Source organism: Notamacropus eugenii, chromosome 4 (assembly GCF_028372415.1).
Source record: "Notamacropus eugenii isolate mMacEug1 chromosome 4, mMacEug1.pri_v2, whole genome shotgun sequence".
Taxonomy (NCBI): Eukaryota; Metazoa; Chordata; class Mammalia; order Diprotodontia; family Macropodidae; genus Notamacropus; species Notamacropus eugenii.
This window is the reverse complement of record NC_092875.1, coordinates 261,191,754-261,215,317: the sequence shown is the minus strand read 5'-3', so window position 1 is coordinate 261,215,317 and position 23,564 is coordinate 261,191,754.

The window sequence follows — 23,564 nt, the reverse complement described above, 5'->3', positions numbered from 1 at the left end:
GTTCCCAAGTCTTCATCTGGCCTCACCTCTCCTATATTTAGCAATAGCATAAGGTCATCCTTGTCTTGGTACAAAAGGTACATTTACCACCTGACGCTTTTCCTGATTAAAAAATCAGCTCCTTAACACATTTTTAAAAGCGACTTTAATAAAAGCAATGTGGATTCCTGGCAGCAATATGGAAACGCTGGGCAAATGGCTGCACATTCTCTCTGAAGTATAATAAGCCCTGGATTAGGCTGTGATCACCTTTAAATGCTACCTTAATCACAAATGGTGTCTATTAATGAAAGTCCTTTCCAGATGAAGTAGAAAGCTGAAGGTCACACAAAGAAGCCAAGGTACTTAATAAAACTAACTTTGAGCTTTAAGAAATTATAAGAAGACAGTGCTAAAGTGCATTCCTGAAAAGGGAGAGGTGGGAAGTTTCAGGGACATCATTTTCATGACAAAACTCTTTTAAGAGAAAGTCTTTAGAAGAAGGCTGCATAGTATCCCCCATGACAGGAACACAGCCAGGGAGACCTGGATCCTTGTCCTGCCCCTGGTATTTCTCCACTATGGGCATTTACCTCTGTTGTCCCCCATGCCTGGAATGTCTTGTGCCTCCCCGTCCTCCATCCCCATTTCTACCTCCTTACCTTCCTGGCTTCCTTCAAGTTCTAGCTAAAATCTCAAGCTTTTCCTGATGCCCCTTAATTCTAAATTCTAATGGCTTCCCCTTATCGATTATTTCCAGTTTATCCTCCTTATAGTCTAGTACATAGTACAAGTAGTACAAAGTACATATATATATATATATATATATATACATATATATACACTTTTTTATACTTTATGTATATATGTATGTATATATGTATGTGTATGTATGTATGTGTATGCATGTATGTGTATACATGTATGTATATATATATCCCTCTATACATCCTCCTATGTGTACTTTAGCTATATACATTTATCCTCCTATATTCTATTTGTACATAATGGTTTACATGTTGTCTCCCACTTTAGACTGTCAATTCATTGAGAGCAGGTCTGTCTTTTGTTGTCCTTTGAATCCGTAATATTTAACATAGTGCCTAGCACATAGTAGGCACTTACGTTCATTGACTGAATGACTGACATACTGGCTATGTGATACTGGCCAAAGTAGAGAAGGTTCTGATCTGCATTGGGAGAAACCATTTGTTCACCACAAATTCTCTACATCAGTGACTCACAGGGTCCAGTCTCTAACCATGATACAGAATCTGTATACACTGAGTTTTTTTTTTACCTCAAATTGTAAAGACCAAGGAATATCTTGTTTCCATATCAATGCGAAATAATAACTAATATTCAGATAGTCTCATTTTTTTCCAAGTACAAGTTTGCATCCTGACAAACCTTCATTTTCCTTACTTCAATTTAGCAGTCTAGTTACTATACTGTGCTGCCTCCCTATGGTACGTTACACACCAATTTTATATTTGAGGTAGACACTGCAACCAAAAATAAATTCAAAGATTCATTATTGTAAATTCATCCCCAAAATCACTAATGTTATGTGCCTTTATAGTAAGAAGGTCACCCTCTTTTAGATGGTGAAAGTTTAGAATTAGAGATTCCTTTCTTTGGCTATGTCCTAGTTTTGAATTTTTTTTTTTTTACTAAAATGAACCTCTTCTTAAAAAAGAGAATATTTTAAGGATGTAAATAATTAGCTTCTTTAGGTGAATGAGTTTATTCATTCTTTTCTGAGGATAGGTTTAACTATGGAGAAAATGTTAGAGAACAGGAGATTGGAAATCTGGGGCAAGAGATACTATTGACAGGGGGAAAGCAAAGAAAGGTGAGGATTTTGTCTTCTAAACAGGATGTTGCCCAGCACTAGCTCTACATGAAAGAAAAAGTTTTCTTGGTCTTTATGCAGGAATAGGGGCTGCCTTCTGACTTATTAAAGTCCACAGCTATTCAAATGATAGGATGACTCCTCACTGAGAGGTGGTCATTTCTTGCTAAGAAAGCATATATATTACCCTACTTATTTTCACATTACATCACCAAAAAACAAAGCAGAATAAGGCAAAACTGTGAGCTAAATAACTAAACATTTCCATCTTTCCTTTGATCTTCCTTTTCACAACCTATATGGAATCCCCCTTATTTGCAAAATATTTGTTCTATGCCCTATAGAGAGAGAGACAAAGGTGAATAAGACACAGCTTTTACCCTCAAGAAGCTTGACTTATTCAGGTTATAAGATTCAAATGGATGTCAAATAGAAAACTTATAGAAAGAAGGGTATAAAGATGATGGGAGTTCAGAGGAAGAGAATACTTTTCTTCTATGAAATATGCCTTTTCAAAAATATAAAGACTATGGGTCTAAAATCATCTATCTGCAAAAGTAAAGGTGGAGTTCAATTGAGTAAATCCATCAAATGACTCTATCCTCATCTGAAGGAAGTGATAAATACTACCTCCTGGTACTTTAACCAGGTGGGAACATATTTTGATTGAATCAAATGCATTCCAAAAGTGTGAAAAGCCTTGATCAATTTAGGTGTCTGAGGAGTCTGTGGGTGAAAGGAAGTGATGCTATAAAGAGAGAGTCTTTGAATGGGTTTAGGAAATTTGGTTATTCCCTCTTAGTTGTGTGGGCAGGTCACTTAACCATTTGCCTCAGTTTCCTCATCTGCAAAATAAGCTGGAGAATGAAATGGCAAACCACTCCAGTATCTTTGCCAAGAAAATCCCAAATGGGGTCTCAAAGAGTCAGACACCACTGAAAAACAGCTCAACCAAATAGTTGTCTGCAAAATATGAAGACAATCTGGGCCAAGAAAGACTCAAAGGTGAGCAAGCATGTGGAGATAGAGAGGATTGAGAAGGAATTGTTGATTACAGCCTATCTGAAGGACCATGTCCAATCTCAGTGTTGCCTTCAGCTTTGATCAATTTCAGTTCCTCCATTCCTTCTGTCTGGCCAATGGAAGGATCTTGCAAATCTCAGGACTTTTCATCTTCTGTTTGACTACTAGTAGCATCCCTGGTACCACTGATAATAGTGTCCACATCAGGAGCCAAGGATACAAATTCATAACTCTCCAAAGTAATCGACAGACACTAACTATGGAGAACACCATAGGGTCTTCTAAGAGGTGAGTTACCCCTTTGCCACATATGTTAAGCCTGAGTACCCTTTCCTTTGGGCTCTGTATGTACTAGTTAGAGAATGTATCACAGACTTTTGTGTGGAATGTTCAATATTGTATTTTCTTACTATACTACCTGGTAAATGCCCTTTCTAATGATTTGACATTTTATTCCCATCCCAATTATATGTAAAAAACAATTTTAACATTCTTTTTTTTAAAATTTGAGTTCCAAATTCTCTCTCTTCCACCCCTCATTGAAAAGGCAAGCAATTTGATATAGGTTATACATGTGAGGTCATGCAAAGCAGATTTCTACATTAGTCATGTTGTGAAAGATAAAAAAGTATGTTTCAGTCTCCATTTATACTCCATCAGTTCTTTCTCTGGAGACAAATAGCATTGTTCATCATGATTCCTTTGAAATTCTTTTGGATCATTGTATGCTGAGAATAGCTAAGTCATTCACAGTTGATCATCTTACAATGTTGCTGTTACTGTGTGCAATTTTTTCCTGTTCCACTCGCTTCACTTTGCATTAGTTCATGTAAGTCTTTGCAGGTTTTTCTGAGAGAATCCTGCTCATCATTTCATGTAGTACAATAGAATTCCATCAGAATCATATACGACAACTTGTTCGGTCATTCCATAAACATGCCTTTCTAAAATATGATTGAATCTAGCTAACTAAGTGGTAATCAGCTGACAATCATGCCAGGAAGCACACAGTAGGGGCAAGTGAGATATGTAGTCTTAGAAAATCACTCTCAACCTCCATCCCTTGTTCTAGGGTACCCAACTTGCTAGTAAAGGTACAAGCTGAGATAAAGACACCAAGAGTTTACAAGGGCTACGTAGTGTATACAAGAATAGCAAGACTAAACAGTCAGGCTTCCCCAGTAGCTGAACCCTCTGCAAAACATGAAGGCAGGAAAAGGACAAGGATTCCCAAAGGCTGCCCCTCTACCATGACCTTAGTTGAACTCTGCCTCTAACCACTATGCTATATGTGGAAGACTTTGTCTAGTTTTTCAGGGGTTGATTAACTCCAGTAAAGCCTTTTGATAATTCCGCATGTGGTCAGAGGCTATGTATCCCTGTGCCCTTTCTTTTGAACTAAACCTGATGGTTCTATTATTAGGTGATTTTCAAACTCCATTAGGATTGCCCCTGCAGTGACCATGATTCAATAGAGAAATTTCCAGTGCTCTATACCATAAGGATCCAAAAGAAATTCTGTTGGAGAAATTTGAGTGTGCTCTGTGTATGAAAGGGATACCTAGAGGTTTTCTCCAGACATTTACTATATTGCCCTGACTGAAGCAAATTATGGAAAAATATGTATCCAACACAACTTGGTTTTTCATTTGAAGAGTGATAAGGTTGTTTTCAGTTGGTTTGTAATTCCTATGGGGAAAGCTCTATGTATTTTAGGAGCTTGGATAGGATTAGAGATTCTTTCTCTCAGAGAAGATGCTCAATTTTCCTTTTCTCCAATTTTTTTTTCATTTTTGCTATTTTATTTTATTCCAGTTTTTATCTTTTTGAATTATTTTCTTTATATAAGATAGGCTTTTTTTAGTTATTAAGCAAACAAAATGTCTGATAAACTTTGTAAGGCTTTTTTTAGTTATTAAGCAAACCAAATGCCTGATAAACTTGTAAAACACTTTTTTGTTGACTTTGCACAACTGTATCTGAAAGGTAAAAGTGATCTTTGCTTGTACATTTGTTCTGTGCTATGTTGACTGTTTTGGAATTCTTTCACAAATGGCACTGGAAAAGCAAGGAAAAGGACAGTGAACCTCCCTGGGATCTCAGATGACATTCTTGAAAGACTGAGCAGATGGACAAAATTCCAAAATTAAATTAAATAAAAATGTCAGCACTTTGCTCAGGTCAGGAAAATTTTAAACTGGTGGAACAGTGTAAGAAAGTTGAATGTAGCCATAGGCACCATCTCAGGGATGTGCCTAGAGATCTCCCGGAAACTTTTGGAAGCTCCAAATACAAGGTGACTCATTGTTTGAACCTCTGAATATGATTAGGCTGTTCCCAGTCCTGTAGTGGCATAGCACTGAAAGGATTTTTTTTTTTTTGCACTTTGGGTCACATATTCCATGTTAGTCATGTTGTACAAGAAGACTTGAAAGACAGGGAAGGAAGAGGAAAATAGTATGCTTCAGTCTGTTTTCAGAAAATATCAGTTCTTTCTTGAAGGCAAATAGCACATTTCATCAGGAGACCTTTGGAATTGTCTTTGATCATTGTATTGCTAAGAATAGCTAAGTCATTCATAGTTCTTCACAGTACAATTTTGCAAATACTGTATACAATGTTCCCCTGGTTCTGCGCACTTCACTTTGTATCAGTTCATATAAGTCTTTTCAAGTTTTTCTGAAATCATTCTGCTTGTCATTTCTTATGGCACAATAATATTCCATCACAATCATAAAATGACATGGTAGAACCTGAGACGTCCCTTGGCCTCCTTTCCTGCTCCATGATGGCAGACAGCATAGAATATTGTAGCCAATTAGAGAAAAGCCTTCAGACTAAAGGTCCTGTTTGGCTATAGGCAATCATATGACATGATGTAACACTAGTGAGAGTGGGGAAAACAGGGTCCCTTCTGATCCCACAGTCATGGCAACCTGGCCCATGTGTCACCTAGGGCTGGGACACTTAACTAGATAAGACTTCTGTGCCAGCTATGGTAGGAGTGGACTGGCTAAAGAGTAGAAGCCACCAGAACAATTGCCACTGTTGAGCTGAAAGAATTAACACTGGGGAAGGGGAGGAAGGGCACCAGAAAAAAAAATCCCTGAGGTGAATTGGATAATTAGCAGCCTTGCAGAAACTGTTTAGGTGCTGAGGAGGCTGGGATGTTAGCTTCCCAGCTGGTTGTGATAGAAATGATAGATTAAGCATTTTATAATTCACACTGATTCTTTCATGTCTGGTACTCTCTTTTTTGTGTGGGAATAAACCTGTTCCATATTTAAGTTTTATATGTACATTGAGTACCTTTTGTTACTTTCTCCTCTGCTCTCTCTTTTCCCACCTTTATTTTTTCAGGAAACGTTGTAGAGCAAAAGGTAACATTATAATTGTGGTGACAATTGGACAATGGATGTGAGTCTTGGGGAACGAGCTTAAGCCACTGAAAAGTCAGGCTTCCCCAGCAATGAACCTGACACACAACTGTATTACATTACTACTTACAAAGCAGGGGGAAGCAGTGCCAAGAGACACTATGAGTCCCAGCAGCAACTACATCTTGCCTCAATAATAAGAAAGAAACATCATTTTAAAAACATTAGTTTTGCTGTCTTAAAAAATAAACACTTGATGGAAATCTGCCTGTTTTCTTTAGCATGAGATATGAGATACTGTTAACTTATGAAAGGGTGATGATATAACTAAAAGGAAAGGGAGCAATGAGTTTATATGGCTAGGGCAAAATCATTTAGTTTTATTCATAACCTTAGGATTAATCTGAAAAGTCAGCCTCTCTGAACCTCTGTTTCCTTATCATATGAAATTGGAATAGTCATCCTTATTCTACGAACCTCAAGTTTTTTCTGAGGCATGTACTCTGTAAACAATAAGTTGCTTTTTAATATGTAAAGCATAATATGAATATGAATTAAGAGTTAAAAGGAGACAGTTTAAAACAACGAAAAGTATATTCTCTCTGGAATAAGAGGACCCAGTTTTAGAGCTTTCTTTTGAAGCTTATCATCTGTGTGACCTTGGATAAATCACTCAACCTCCCTAGGCCTCTCTCTGCTCTTCCCATCGACAAAATGCTGGGCCTCCGAGTTATCTTCCAGCTGTAGAACTTTGATCGTCTGTCCCACGATAATTTTTCTCATTTGAGGTATTATCTAGCCCACCCTAGTCCAGCTGGTAAAACAAACTAACAGAGGAAGTATCATGTCACCCCCAAATTTGCCTGCCCATGGCAAGCAAAGTAGCCTTTCCACACCGTCCTCCTCAACCCCTGGAGTGATCAGCAATGTTCCGCTCTCTCTCTCGGCTAAAAGCCCCCAAGTTGGAATGGTAGGCACATGCCAGCCCGTTAGCATGGGTCTGTCTTGGATGCTGGCAGGTGTTTATAGGAAATGTGGCCCTGCCTGTCACAACGTCGAGGACAGCCAGCACCTGGCAACCTCCGCGTAACTAGCACATTCTTTAATTGCTCTGAAGCAACAGCGACAGCTGCTGCCTCCACCAGCCTTGTTAAGTAAACAGGTTCTGCACCTGCCGGAATAAAACCTCCTGACCTTGCTCTCAGCCAATCAGATGACAACCAGGTAACAGCCTGCTTGCCTCCCCCGCCTCCCACCACAGTGGCCTCCGGGATTAGAAGTCTATCAGTATTGATTTGTCCTCCCTGGGAGGGAATGTTCTCAGCCTCTCGAGGGCACTGGATTCAGCCTGGAGACAAGAGAACCTAGATAATTAGGCTTTTGGTTCAACAGGCTTATTCCTTCCCATTTTTTCCCTCCATCCAGCTCCCTCCCACCATCCACCTTCCTTTCAGAAGGGAATGACTCAGCCCTAATATTCTACTTCCTTTTCTTTCAACAAGCCCATGATGGAGAAAAGAAAACCAGCCCTTGCTGCTGACCAGTCAATGACACAAAATGATCATGCTTCTGGTTTCTATAAGTAGAAAAAAGAACAAGGTGACCTTATTCTGTAGCAGAGGCCCAAATCCCACTGACCAACGCCTCCACCCCTCCCCCTGAGAAAACACCCTCAGAGTGTTCTATAACTAGGATTTCTACTCAGCCAGTAGACTCAGGGATCTTTCCAGTTTGGGGGAAGAAAACAGCTATGTTTCTAATGAACCCCCATGTCGATTAGGGACTACATTCAGATCATCACTCCAGAGCTGGCCGTCTTGTCAAACCCCTTTATTTTGGAAATCGAGGCTCAGAGATAACCAAGATAAGGCCATGCAAGTGGAAAACATAAGAAGTGAGACTCAAGTTCTTTTTGTAATTACATGACAAGGGAGAAAACTGAACTCTGGAGATAGCAGGTAATAAATAATACTGGGGCTGAGGGTTACCATGAGAATGGTGTCATGTTTATGTGCTATTTGGAGATTTAGGTTCCGTTGCCCGGAAGCTTTCCACAGTACATGAAGAAAAGTGGAGAAGCTTCTGTATGTACATACAGAATTCTGAGGTTGGCTCAGGCTCAGTGGCAAAGGGGTAATTCATAACTCTTACTTCCTGGAAGTCCTTTTCTCCCATTTGTGGGATACTAGGGTAGTTCCCCTTAAGTATGGCCAATTTGTGTAGTCTATCTGTCTTCTGATTAAACACTGCTATCAGCTGATAGCAACTAGGGAGCAACGAGGACACCAGGGAGAGGCTAGAAGTCCAAAATTCTTCAGACCTTTTGAAGGTCACAAGGTCCTCCAGCCAAAGGTGTATGTTTCAGGGAAGGGAGTGGAAGGTGGTCCCCACACAGGCTGGTTCTTCTCATGGGCATGCTGGAAAGCCACACTTGCTCTAACTTCCCAGTTGACCCCAGTTCTGTAGCTTGATGTTTTATAGAATTCCTGGAGTTTGGCCAAGTTTCCTCAACCTGTTCAAACACAATGTTTATGCATGTAAAAGTTCCATCATAGGTGCAGTTTAAAAGACTTTTCCCATCTAATCTAAAGCCTATGAGAGACTGATGGACACCTTACCACTTACTTTAAGTGGGATAGGGTTGAATAAATTAATTAACCCTTACACAGGGATCTATATATAAACTCAGTAATTCAATTAATTAAGGCATTAAGTTCCTTTTATGTGCCAGAGATAAAAAGACAAAAATGAAAACAGTTCCTTTCCACAAGGACCTTTATTCTAATGGGAAAAATAACATGCACATAAAAAGTAATTTTAAAGGATTTCCAAGGTAAACACAAAGTATGTGTGGGAGACTTCTTGGAGGTGGCATTGACAAGACTTGGAAAGGGGGATGAGACTCCCCCCCCCCCCCCCAAGACCAGAGCACAGGGCAAAGCCATCCAGAATGAATTGGAGGACTCAAGCATTCTTGAAGTCAAGATGGTAAAGATTTTATTAGGCTTTTCAGCAGGCAAGAGTTCTTAGGGAACCTGCAACCTTAGAGGGATACAGTTAAAGTTTATATAGGATATTATGTAGTAAAACGTGTCAAATATGCTAACTAGGTGATTCAGGGAAGGATTAGTGAGTGGTTAGTTCTTAAAGGAAAACGCACTTTTAGTATCTACTGTGCAGGAATTTTACCCATAGTTCATCATGAAACAGCCCAAGGTGGGGTTACATGGAAGTGTGATTTTTAGGCCTGAAACATCACTAAGGCAACTAATGGTCAGGGATGACTTAGAAATACCCAGGCTGCTCTCATCAGTCTTGTTAGACAAGATAAAGAGGGGGAGTATACATACATCTAAGTCTAGGATACATATAATTGGTCAGTGAGTCATAAATAAATTTATGACCCACTACACAGGTGGTTCAAATAAATTCTATAGGTGCAACTGGCTACTGTATCAGGAAGAGAGATAAAAGTTTTGCTAGGGCAGGTTGTCCTTGGGATAGGGAGAAGTTGTCTGGGATAGTGTTTTGAGGCTAGAAAGAAATGCGATTTTAGAATTGGGGTCCAAGCACCCCATCAGTATGTGAGCCAGGCTTTCAGTGAAGGTGAGTGAGAATCAGATATCCTGTCCATGGGATAGAGCCATAGAGAAGAAACATAGACTCCTAAGATCAGGAAGAAATATGGAACTCAAGTTAAAAACAAAATAGAACCAGGGAATAAACATGAAAATCTTCCTCCCTCATACCTCACCCCACTCACAATGAGACTGAGAGCAAACAGCAGGCAAGGAGCTCTCCCATGACTAAAAGTCACACACACACACACACACACACACACACACACAAATATTATTATCCATTTGGAAGAAAAATGAAATGATTCTCTTAGTGTCTTCAAGACACTGACAGGTAATAATAGAGCACTAATAGGGCTTTTTGAAAATCCAGAAAACAAGGTTTTTCAACATTTAGTTGTTTCTCCCAAAGGGAAAAGAACTTTTGTATATACATAAGCCTTCTGTCAGGATTCCCTCCCTACCTGGGAAATCTTTGAGGCATCTCTCACTGCTTTGGCTCATTATTCACACCCAAAAGAGCTGGGATGGCCAGTCACTGTCTCATACTCCTCAAAGATAGTCACTAATTTTTAAAAGCACCCAGTTTCGAAAGACTCAGAACATGAATGTTTTATTTATAAGTTAACAGAAACTGAACAGACTTACCTTCATGCCCATAGAAAGTAAGGATGTTCAACCAATGTTCACTAATGATGTTCAAAGTTGTTCATTAATGTTCAATACCATTGAGATACCTGTTCAACCTCAGTGACATGGGACATAGCCCTGAGAAGGGAATTCATGAATCCTTCCTTCTATGCAAAAATTCACATTTCTAGCATTTTATGTTGTGACAGAAATATCTCCTCTTAGAGTTCATGTAGGAGGTTACTGCTGCTGAAATGACTCTACTGCAATACAGAAATTATAAAGATAAAAACCTAGGTTTATTGTGCTTAAGCAAACATCAGGATTCAAAAAAACAAATAACCCTTAACTAAGATTAGGATTCTAATGAAGCTTTTTAAAAGATGAAATCTCATCCAAGAGAGAATTTTTAACTTACAGTAATCTAGTATATCCTCATAGTTGAACAAAATTAAACAGAATCATAATCTCACACATCCCCTAAAGAAACAAGTATAGTTAGAGATTCTATAGGTAAACTAAGTCAGGATACAGATCAAACTACATTTCAAGGTTTCACACTGACCTGATTGAGAGGGGAAATTTACATGCTTAGAGAGTCAACCTCAAGTGAATCCTTCCTCAAATAAGGCATGTCAAATTACTTCAGGAAGCCTTGAATGGCTTCTTACATGAGGAATATTTCAGGGCTTAAGTAGATTTTCACATCCCATGGAACAGGTTTTGATCAGCTTAACCTCCTAACTAAAAGAAATATTCCCAACACCCTGCCTCCATAGAAATTTATTAATGAAAGGAAATTAAAAATTCTCATAACACTTACCTTCAACCATTCTGTCATCCTACCCTACCAACTTCCTTCTCTCCATCATTAATTTCCAGGACTCTGCTTTCAATCATTTTTCTCAGTTTGTCATAGATGCCAGTCATGTTTGCTGTCCATATTACTCTCCAGAAGATAGTGTTTTTGTTTTTTTTCTAAAGGACAGCTGTCTTATAGCTGAGCCTAATGGGAAGCTCACTCCTACTATACATACAACTCGAAAACATGCCTCCATTATTCAACTTCACCTTTCACTAGTTCACATGTCTTCCCCATTTCCCCTCCCACATTCTTCATATTTATCATCACTTATGGGACAATAATAACTGATTACCCTCAGTTCACTTAGTCAATAAGCATTTATTAAAATGCCTATTATGTGCCAGGCACTATAGATGTATCACAATTGTTTAGTAATTCCTTAATAGATTGATATGTACACTATTTCTAGTTCTTTGCTATTACAAAAAGTACTGCTATAAATATTTCAGTATATATCAGACCTTTCTATATTTTATCTCCTCAGGATATATACCTCGTAGTGCCATCTATGAGTCAAAGAGAACAGCCATCTTTGTAATTTTCTTAGACTAATTCTACATTACTTTCTAACACATTGGTTCAGTGTATAGCTAGCAATAACTTTATGACACAGAAAAAAGATCACAGCATTAGGACCTGAGAGAGAATATAACTTATTGAACACAAATCAAAAGCATATTTTTTTTCATTTAAAACACATGAACTTTTAGGAAAATCATATAACTAATAGAGATCTTTTGGGTTTCAGGACAAAAGATCCAAAGGCTGTTTTGAAACTTAGAAGCACCAGGTTATATTTTGCCCATGACTAGTTTATGTTATTTCAATCAAATAAGAATGTATGATTTTTTTAGCTAGGCTAAAGCTGAATCACTTTACAGATAATGAAAATTAAACATCTGTATCAAAATATTTCTGCAGAACCCATTTTTTTTCTTTTTCCATTGTCACAATCTAAGCATTATATAACATTTCTTAAGAGATGCTATTAAAACGAGACAACTATTTTTTTCAATAGACTCAGGTCAGTTGGCAATACTCATGTATTTAAAGCAAACTAGAATTTATGCTTTTGTCTTATGAACCAAACGTTAAATTAATAACAAAAGAATCCTAAAATCAATAACTTTCTAACTATCTTCATTCAAAACTTCTTGATTTTTCTGAAAGACCATTCTAAACAATAAATTAGTATTATTTTATGCTTCATTATATTTTTATTTATTTTGTTAAATATTTTCCAACTATATCTTAATCTGGTTCCAAGTGGAGTGGGCTACATATTGTCCACCGTGCCTCTAAGACACCTCTGTATCAAAATGATTATTATTTAAATGGAGCAGAAGAATCCCTACCTGTATGGTGAAAAGGTTCTCGTGGGTAACAGAAAATCGAATTTAAGTTCAAATACTTATTTTGGGGGACACTAAACAATTCTGGGTTAAATGAACATGAGTCTTCCCATTCAAGCACCCTGTGATATGTACCACTTGTTCTCTCCCTATGCCAGTCATAAATGGCACCCCTTGGGGTGCAGACCTAGGGCTGTGCATACTGCATGGCAGCTTCCTATTTTACTTATTCTTGATAACCAAGTGCTATGATCAATTGTTTCTTGTTATTTAACATACAAGAATCCTGTTACTTGCAAGGTGTGGGACTGAAGTTGAATGGTAACTCCCTATAGAAAAAAAAAAGATGCCTTGGGGCAAGAGACTGAAAGGAACTTAAAACTACCTCAAAATAACCCAACAGAATGTTCCCCAAATAAATCTCCAGTGGAACACAGACAACAAGTAATTACCTAGCCTGGGGCCTTGAGGCCACAAGTGGCCTTCTAAATCATTGGGTGTTGCCTTTTGACTAAGTCCAAGTTTTAAAGAATAAATCCTTTTATTAAGGGGATTTGTTTTGTGAAGTTTGGATTTATTCAAAGGGTGACACTTGAGGGCCAATGTAGCCTGGAGACCACAAGCTCCGCACCCCTGACCTCACCTCTGCTTAAAGATTCCACAGAAGAGAAACTCAGGGAAATTGTACACCTATTAAAACAGCTGGTCTGGCTTATAGATGGATCTAATTATTTAGGAGGTGGCATTGTAGATGGAGTCAGGAAGACCTGAGTTCAAATCTGGTCTCGGATATTCACTAGCTATGTGACCCTGGTCCTCATCTGCAAAATGAGCTGCAGAAGGAAATGTCAAACCACTCAATATTTTTGCCAAGAAAACCTCAAATGGGGTCATAAAGAGTCAGACACGACTAAAGCAATTGAACAGGAACAATTGTTAGGAAGTTTCTTGACATTAAGCCTAAATGTGCCTCTTTGTAACTTCCACTCATTCCTTATGATTTTGCCATCTTGGGTCAAATGATAGTTTCCACATGATACCTCTTCAAATGGGGCAGCTAGGTGGTTCGATGGATAAAGCATTGAGCCTTGAATCAGGAAGACTTGAGATCCAATCTAACGTCAAATACTTTTTAGCTACGTGATCCTGGACAAGTCACTTAACCATTATCTACCTCAGTTTCCCCAACTGTAAACTGGGGAAATAATAACACCTACCTTGAAAGATTTTTGTGAAGCTCATATTAAATAATAACTGTAAATTGCTTAGCATGGTGCTTGCCACATAGCAAGCACTCCCTTGAGTCTTATATTCTTTCTGACTTCACAAATAGGGGTCTACCCATGTCACCTAGCTGCCTCAGGGCACAAGGAACATGCAAGGCTTTTTCAAGAACAGGCCATGCCAAAATAACCTTGTTACGTTTTTTGACAGAGCTACTCATCAAGGGAATGCTGTAGATAGAGTTGACCAACATTTTAGCAAATTATCTGACAAAGTATCTCATACTGTTCTGGTAGAAAAGATGGAGAGATATGGGCTAATCAAAGCATTGAAAACTGCTTGTATGACCAGAAGTAAAGAGTAACCACTCGTGTTTTAAAGCCAACTTACTAGGAAGTCACCAATGAAATGATCCAGGGACCTGGGCTTTGCCCAGTCATGTTAAACTTTTTTTTTTTTTAATCTCAGTGATTTAAATAAAGGAACAGATGGCAAATTTATTAGGTCAGCATCTTACAAGGGCTCAATATACCATAATAGAGTTTCGCAAACGATGACCCCAAAGGTCAGATCTCTCCATGGCCTGTTTTGGTACCCATGTGAACTAATAATGTTTTTTACATTTTCAATGTTTTATTGTATTTCAAAAAATAAGACTACTCTCTGGTTAAAGCATGTGGAAAGGAATCTGGAAAGCAAAAGTGTATTAGAAATTCCAGATTCCCTTAATTAGTCCATCAATAAGCATTTATTAAGCATTTACTATGCCAGCCACTATCCTAAGATCTTAGGATAATCATAAAGAAAGGGAAAAATAGGATCCCAGCTCTTCTTCAAGGAATTCATACTCTAGTGGGAGAAAGAACATGCCCCAAACTATGCATCAAGCTATATATACACAATGCAATTGGAAGGTAAGCCCAGAGGGAAAGCACTAGCATTTGAAGGAGAGTGGGATCAGGAAAGAAAGTGGAGTTTAATTGAATCTTGAGGAAAGTCAGGGAAACCCACAGGCAGAAGGGAAGAGATAGAACATTCTAGGACAAAAGGTTTCAAGCTTGAACCCATAGGTAAAACTGAACCAGTAGACCAAAAGCAGTAGCTAAAAATACCTCGGTCTCCTTCAAGCAAGACACCAAGAGTGAGTTCTATTAAGAAGAAAGCTGTAGTTATATTTGTCAGAAGACTTATTGGCATCTTGAAATCAAAATTCAAAGGGAAAAACACATTTAGAGCAATTAACAACTACACAATACTAGTTTTAACACACAGTAAAGTTGTCCATAATGTATTTGTCAAGTATCCTAACAACAACCAAACACATACACACACACACACACACACACACACACACACACGCACACACTAGAATACAGGGTCCATCACACTAAGGTGACTATAGAAAAGTTAATACTTCTAGGGACAAAGTATTGATAGATACTTTCAGAGTATATTAAAAATGTACATAAATTCTTTTGGAACAAATAGACCTCACTGCGTTTTACCTCCAGATGAAGCCTAGCCTTCGCAATGGCTAAGATCCAAGGAAAGTATCAAAAGACCCTCCCTGGGTGAGATCAGCTTGAACTCAACTAGCAATATCCTGCCAATAAAGCATCAAAGAAATTAGTGGCTGTCATGAAAATTTGTTCATACAAATGGGGGGATATTCAGGAACAGGCTATCAACACCAGAAATTGTAATTGAGTCGTCCTTAAGAACCCTGAATTTATTGTTCAATCTAGGAAGTTACACAAGAAAATAGTAGCAACAATCAGGATGCCATTGCAGACGGTAAAAATTCAGCCCCTGCTGAATACCTAGAAAGACATCACTTAATGGCTAGAATTACATGTCAGAAGCTCTCTGTCTTCCAAAAACTAACAGATAAAAAAAATTCTCATATTGTACAAACACATCTCAAAATATACTTGAGAATTCAACAAATAAAGCGTGCTGAAACTAATCCCTTATCATGGACAGAGCTATCACTAACATTCTCCTGGATATGTTTTATAAATGTTTTATAATGTTTTATAAAAATTTAAGAACAATATTTTTAATACTTGTTACCATCCCAAATACTCATAATTTCAAAGCAATGTGGAACAAAGAAACTTTCAAAACATAGAGACCTAGTAGAAAAAGTCAAAATTATGTGGAACCAGGATGAGGGACATTATGACCTCAACCATGTATCTGCTGCTGAAACTATCATGAAGATGTTTTCAGAGAAGCTACAAAAGTTGAGCTTCCATTCCTATAATTGTATTCAATTATGAAAAACAGTAATTGTATCCACCCTTGCAATAATATGCTGAACATTGAATATAAATTAATTAGAGGAGGACAATGACCAATCATAGGACCATTTCTATCTGAACTGCACAGATATAATAAAAAAAATAATTCATACTTATGTAGTATTGTATAGTCCCCAAGATACTTTCCTCCCAACAACCTTGTGGGCAACATATGACTTATAGTGTTATTTCCATTTTTACAGATAAGGAAATCAAGTCACAGATTAAGTGATGATTTGTCCATAGTTAAATAGCTAGAAAAGGTTGGAGGTTGGATTCAAACCCAAGTCTTGTGTGACTCCAGGACCTGACATTGTTCTACTGTATCACTCCCTACATCAGGCTTCTGTAAAGTACATCATTAAGAAAATTCTAAAAAGTAAAATGCTTGCCCACAGAGGTGTAAAATCAAAAAAAGATTGGGAATAAAGATAAATTCAAATAGAAAAATAACCATAGAAAGGGGGAAGGAGGGCCAGTAAAAATCATTATAATAATACTTCTGCAGAATCAGTATTATCAAGATACAAATTTATAATCTGAAAGTTATATGATAAGAAACATTGGTATTTTATGGGCTGTACATTGATGATACCTCTCTCCTCTTGCTATATGACTGGCCTCTGTTCTTTTCCAGTCATGCTTTGACTTTTTTATTTTGGTTTTTTTTTCACTCCACTATTTATTGTAATTTTTTTCACCAGTTCCCTCCCTTTCCATTCTCCCTCCACCATGGGCTTTTCCATCCATTACCTTTTGGGCAGCATTAATTAAATACCAGTCATTATTCCATGACTGGTAGTCATAAGGTTATCATTGGGAGACATGAGTATTTTGAAGGCTGGACTATTATTTTAGAAAAAAACTTGGAGTTATAAAAAGAGCTTTGCAATTTCCTAAAGGCAATTCAGTCTTCTCTATTTTTTCTGTCTAACTTAACAATGATCAACTCATTGTCCAGACCCGGTATTGATCCACGATGTAAAACAACCAAGACAGATAGAAAGCAAATTTTGAATCTTATTTACTGATGGGGTGGGGATAGAGATGGAGGTTTGGTTAACAAATCTTGGGCCATGAAAGGGAGAGAAGGTGAAAGAGAAGCAAGAGATTCACAAGCAGAGACTAGGAAAGAAGGAGGCTGAGGAAGCAGGAATTTCTGCTCCAAAAAAAGATGTATTGGTCCCTAGATACATCCCATCAGCCCAGTATGCAAAGAGAATGCCATAATTCAGTACTTCAGTGACGTGCTCTACTGTGGAAGAAACCAACTCTATACTGCCTATTTTTAAAGCATCATATTCATTCAGATTAAAATTCTATTAAAAGAAAGTTTGTCAAAATCACAACAGCTCACACTGTGATTGTTGCAACCCTCTCCCTACAGAGTTCACACAGTTATAATTGCTATGTAATTAATATTTTCTAAATAAAATGTAGTGCAGGAACTCTCCTCTGGGATGCCATAAAACAATGAAAAGGGAGTGGAGGAAGGAGGGAGAAAAGGGGACTCAATTAGCCACTCCTATTCCCTCCCTGGGTAAGAGAAATATCACTTCGTGGGGTTCCCTCCTCCCCCTTACTTCCTCCTACTGGTTGGCTCTGTGCCCTTCTCAGCCCCAGGGCCAAGACTTGAGTGTATCCAGGGGTACAATCAAAGCCAGGAAAGGAAACTGTCCTTTAGAGCAAAGATTGCCTCCCAGAATGCTTTCCCCTTCCTATCCTCCTTTTTGTGTGTGAGGGTATGGGTTTAGATTCTATGAGACTGCTTATTGGAAACTGAGGCCATGGAGAAGGCAACCAGTGACCAAGATGGAGTTAGAAACACTAGAGGCCAACTCGCATTGCTTCCTACCTTCAGGTCTGGGGTGGCCTATAAGAATTTAGGTACCTCTTGAAATCAGGTTTCCCTTCCTCTGAAAGACAGAAGCAAGAGGACAGTAGGAGGTTACAAACCATTTAGACCCAAAACTTTGGCTGATTTGGGAAACCACACCCCTAATTAGAAGGCCAGAAATTTAACCACTTTTATTCTCTGTGATTGAGTTTCCCTGGAGGTCAAAAATGAATCAGCACCTTGGAAACATGAACTCCCCAGTGGGAAAATACTTATGTATTTCATATAAGGAGTAGGGCTGATTGCCCCCATTTTTCTGATGGAGTAGAAAATATTCTAGATACTTTTAATCTTGGGTGGACCTTAATCCATTTTCTTTATACACCATACTTATTATTTTAAGACCTTTTAAAAAGAGACTTTCACATGAACTTTTACAAAATGTGAGTCATTAGTTTTCTAACCAACAGAGGTCATGGGTTAGGAGAGTCACAATATAGAGGAGGGAAAAAATCCATTAAAAGAAGAAAGCATATGCACAGTTAACTCTTGATTAATAGTGATTCAGCACTCCATTCATAGTCATAGCTAGCATTTATGTAGCATTTACTATGTGCCAGGCACTGAGCTAAGCATTTTATAAATACTATCTGATTTGATTCTCACAATACCTTAGAGGTAGGTGCTATGCTAACACTAAATTAACAGATACATCAACAATGCATTGAGGTGCCTGTCTGTCCACAACTCCTCCAATGTTCACTGTTATTCTCCACGCCTATATTAAAAAGAGAGAGCTGGTGTGGTCTGTGAACTCTAGACTGGTGAATGTGATTTAAATTTTTGGCAAATTTCTTGAAGATATTAGAGGTACAAGTTATAGCACCTAGAAATGGTAGACAATACATTTTCCTCAAAAATGGGTCATGGCAGACTAATTCATTTCATTTTTCTTTTTTTGCCTGGGTTTCTGAACTGGCAGGTGAGGGGAATATTTGTCCAAGTCTTTCATTCTATTTTAGTGTAAAAGATGGAGGATAAGAGGATATTAGGAAGGATTCAGAACTGGTTGAATGAATAGACACAAACACCACTTACTAATGGGTCACCTCTGCCTTGAAAGAAGACCTTTAATGGAGTATCAATCTTCCTCATATCTGCAGTGTTCAACAATTTTCATCAATGACTTGGATGAAAAAAATGAGAAAATTAGCTAACACATTGGATGACAGGGTCAAATGCAAGAAGATCTTAATTGGCTAGAATATTGGGCTAAAAGTATAAGGTGAAATCTAATACAGATAAGTCACCAAGCATTAATTAAGCACCTACTATGTGCCTATGGATATGTAGATATATTTATATGGATATAAAGATTCTCTGATACACAGAAGAGTAAAAAACATTGACTACTCCCACGGAGTTCACATTTCTTCCTCTTCTCCTCCTCCCATTAGTGGGGAGACACCATACAAATAGCATATTAAAAAAATTTTCATATATATATATATATATATACACATATATATATATGATAAATTTAAGGTCATATCAGAGGGAGACACTGGGAGAACTAGGAAAAGCTTCTTGAAGAAAAGGATTTTAGGGTTTTAGATGAGACTTGAAGGAAGCCAGGGAAGCTAGGAAGTGGCGATAAGAAAGGAGAGAATTCCAGTGATGGAGGACAGTCAATGAAAGGGCACATGGTGATGTAATGCATGAAAATTTTGAGAGACAAAGTTCTGCTGAAGTGGAGACAGAAAAACTAAGCAGAAAAGCTTATCAAAATCAGCCTGGCATGAGTTGATAAAAGCCTGAACCAGTGTGGTGGTAGTGGCAGAGGAGAGAAAGGGATATATGCAAGAGACATTATGAAGATGAGATTGACAGAAATTGGCATCAGACTGGATATGGGAGAGGTGAGACTGAGAGAGACAGAGACAGAAGCTGAGGATGGCATGTATATTTTGTGACTAGATGCCTGAAGGATGATTTGGCACCCTAAGCAGTAATAGCAAATTTTGAAAGAGGGAATGGTTTGCTGGAAAAGATAATGACTTCCATTTTAGGTATGTTGAGTTTAAGCTGTCTACAGCACATTCAGTTTAAAATGTCCAAGAGACAGTTGGATATGCAAGAGTGGAGGTCAAGTGAGAGGTTAAGGTTGAAGAAATGGATCTGAGAATCATCAGAATAGAAATGCTAAATGAATCCATGGCAGCTGATGAAACTGACAAATGAAAGAATATAGAAGAGAAAAGAGGACAGAGCCTTAGGGGACATCCATGGTTAGTGGTGGCATGTGAATGATCATCACTGAAAGTATTTAAGGGCTGTCATGTGGAAGAAAGATTAGTCTTTTTCTGCTTAGCCCCAGAGGACAGAACTACAAGCAATGTTAGGACAGTTGTTAAAAGGCAGATTTTAGAGCAGTATAAAGGAAGACTTCCTAACAATTAGACCTCTACAAAAGTACAATGAGTTGCCTGGGGAATTAGTTGTTCCGCCTCACTGAAAATCTTTTAAGCAAAAGCTCTTTGGACATTCATTGGGGATGTTATAGAAAGAATTCTTGCTTCAGGTGTATGTTGAACTAGTACTAGACCGACTTTCAGGTTCTTTCAAACAATGAGTTTTGTCATTCACATCAGGTGCTAAATCCTCTCTATTCCAACTCCATATCTTTCTCATTTCTTTCTCTCTATTCTCACAATGTCCCCCATAGTTCAGGCCCTCATCATCTTGCTCCTGGACTATTGTAATTATCTCCTAATTGGTTTTCCTGACTCCAGTCTCTCTGGCCTCTTCAATCCATCCTTCACAAAATGCCATGATAATTTTCCTAACACATGGGTGAGTCTGACCAGATCATCCACCTACTCAAAACTCCTCAGTTGCTAACTATTGTTTATAGCAATGCTTCTCAAAGTATGATCTGAAGACCCTGGGAAGTCCCTAAGACCATTGGAGGGGATCCATGAAATCAAAACTATTTAGATAATAACACTAAGACATTATTTGCCTATTAAAATACTCTTCCCTTTTTCAACTAGATATCTGTGAAAGGCTGAATTTTCTTCCTACACTTCTCTCCAAACAACATATTCCAAGGGAATGAATGAAGAAACACATACGAAAATCCAGCTGCCTTCTACTGAGCCCAAAAGTAAAGAGATTTGCAAAAAGAAATTTTTTAAATGCCATTCTTCTCACTAATTGTTTCATTTTGGAAAATATAACTATTTCCACAAAATGCTGTTTATGTTAACATGTAATGGGTTCATTATTATTTCAAGTGAGTAAAGAAATATTTTTTAAAATGTATCAGTTTAATTTCTAATATAGTAAATGTAGATAAAGATAACCTGCTTAAAGAAAAACTTTTAGGGTCCTCAATAATTTATAAGTGCGTAAAATTTGAGGACCATTGGCTCATAGAACCAAAATATAAACACCTTAGTTGGCATTGAGAGGTGCCTCACAATCTGCCTCCAACTTCCCTTTGCAGTCTTATTTCCTATTTTCTCACACTTCAAACACTATGTTCCAGCCAAACTTTAATACTGTTTGTTCCCCAATCTCGACCTAATTTATTACTTCTGCACAGTTGTGCCTGTGACTCCTCATGCCTAAAATGCACTTCTACCTCATTCTGTCTGCTAAAATCCTTTTTTTCTTTTAAGGCTCTGCTCAGATGCTACCATCCCCATGAAGCCTGACACCTCCACCCACACCCAGATAAAAAATGTCTCTCCTTCCTTTTTCTAAAAACATCTCTTCTTCCTTTTTCTAAAACACTTCCCCCAGCTCTCTCTTTTTCCACTACCACGATCTACCATGTATTATTCTACTGTCCTTACACCTCATTACCACCCCACCTCCTAAGCTCCATGAAGTGAGGGCTGGGATGATTTTCATCTATTTATTCTAGACCATGACAGAGGAGGGACAAAACTTAGCAAAAGGAAGGAGAAGTATAGGACAATAAATAACAAAGAAATGCTAACGACAATAGAAATAATAACCTTTATAAGCACCTATTGTGAGTCAGGCACTGTGCTTTATCAAGACCCTCTCATTTGATCTCCACCACAACACTATGAGTTGGGTATTATTATTGACTCTGTTTTATGATTGAGAAAACTGAAGCAAATGGGACTTGCCCAGGGCCCCACAGTTAGTCTCTAAGTCCACATCTGAACTCGGGTCTTCGTGCCTTCAATTCCAGCATTCTATCCATTGTGTCACATTGCTGCCCTAGCTGTGCCCTGCACAGAGTTGAGAAAAGGGACTGAGAAGTTCCAGCTGGACAATTTAGAAGGAGAATCCAGGAAAGGAGGAAGGATTTGACCTGGGTTAAGGATAGATAAGATTGTCACAGGTAAAATACAGAGGGAGAGCATATTAACTGGCATTAGGATGAGCAAAGGAGAAGACAAGACAAAACATAAAACATGATCTGGAAAAACTGAGTCAAACTCATTACCATCATTTCTTAAAGACCCAGAACTGGAACTGAAATAGAAAGACTGAGGAATATATAGATAAAGATAAAGATATAGATATGGACATATATAATATCTTGATTGCTATTTACATATTTAGGGTTAGGTCTAACATGGTAAAGGAGTTAAATATAGACTATGGAGGCTAAATGAGATGTTTTGTGGTTTCCTTCATCTGTACACTTGCCAAAAAGACTATTTTATGGAGAACTCACATGGGGCAGGAGATCACATGGTGGCCAGAAGAAGCAACACAAAGACCCTTTCAAGCTCTCTCTCAAGAACTTTAGATTTGATTGTGCGACATGGGAGACACTGGCACAGGACCTCTCAGCATGATGTGCCCACATCAGAAAGGGTGCTGTGCTCTATGAGCAAAGCAGAATTTGAAACAGCACAAAGGAAACATAGGATACACAAATTTGGAGCATTCATCCCAAATATTCACACAGACTATCTGTGCCCAATCTGTAGTAGGGCACTCCAAGCTCATATTGGTCTGATCAGCCACAGTCGGGCACATTGAAATTTAACTTTATCACGGTGATGTCATTTTGGTCCACTTCAAGAACCAAGGACAACAACCAACCAACAAAGTGAAGTAGTCAAGAGAAAGAAAAAGTAAATTGAAAAACAGAAAATCTTTACTGTTTGAGGGGCTGGTTATCCAGCATTAGCTATCTAGTTTAGATTCATCTCTTTTTTGTCTCCCTACCCTCTGCTCTGTAAATATTTCAGTCCTTCTTACCTAGGAATGAGCTGGAAAGAGCAAAGAAAGAGAAATTTAAATCAGCAAGTCTACCATTTAATACTGTGGTTCTGGTAAACAGCTTACTAAGGGAGAAAGTTAGACACTGTGAGCTAAAATGAAGTTTGGGGATTATGGATAAATCCCATTTGCATGAATAATAAAGAGTTGGCTATAAGGTAATCAAAATACTGAAGTATTAACTCTGAGAATGGAACATAACCAAATTAACTCTATGTGAAACAGAGCGTTAGCACACTTCTTATATCTCTATGTTGTGTCCATAAA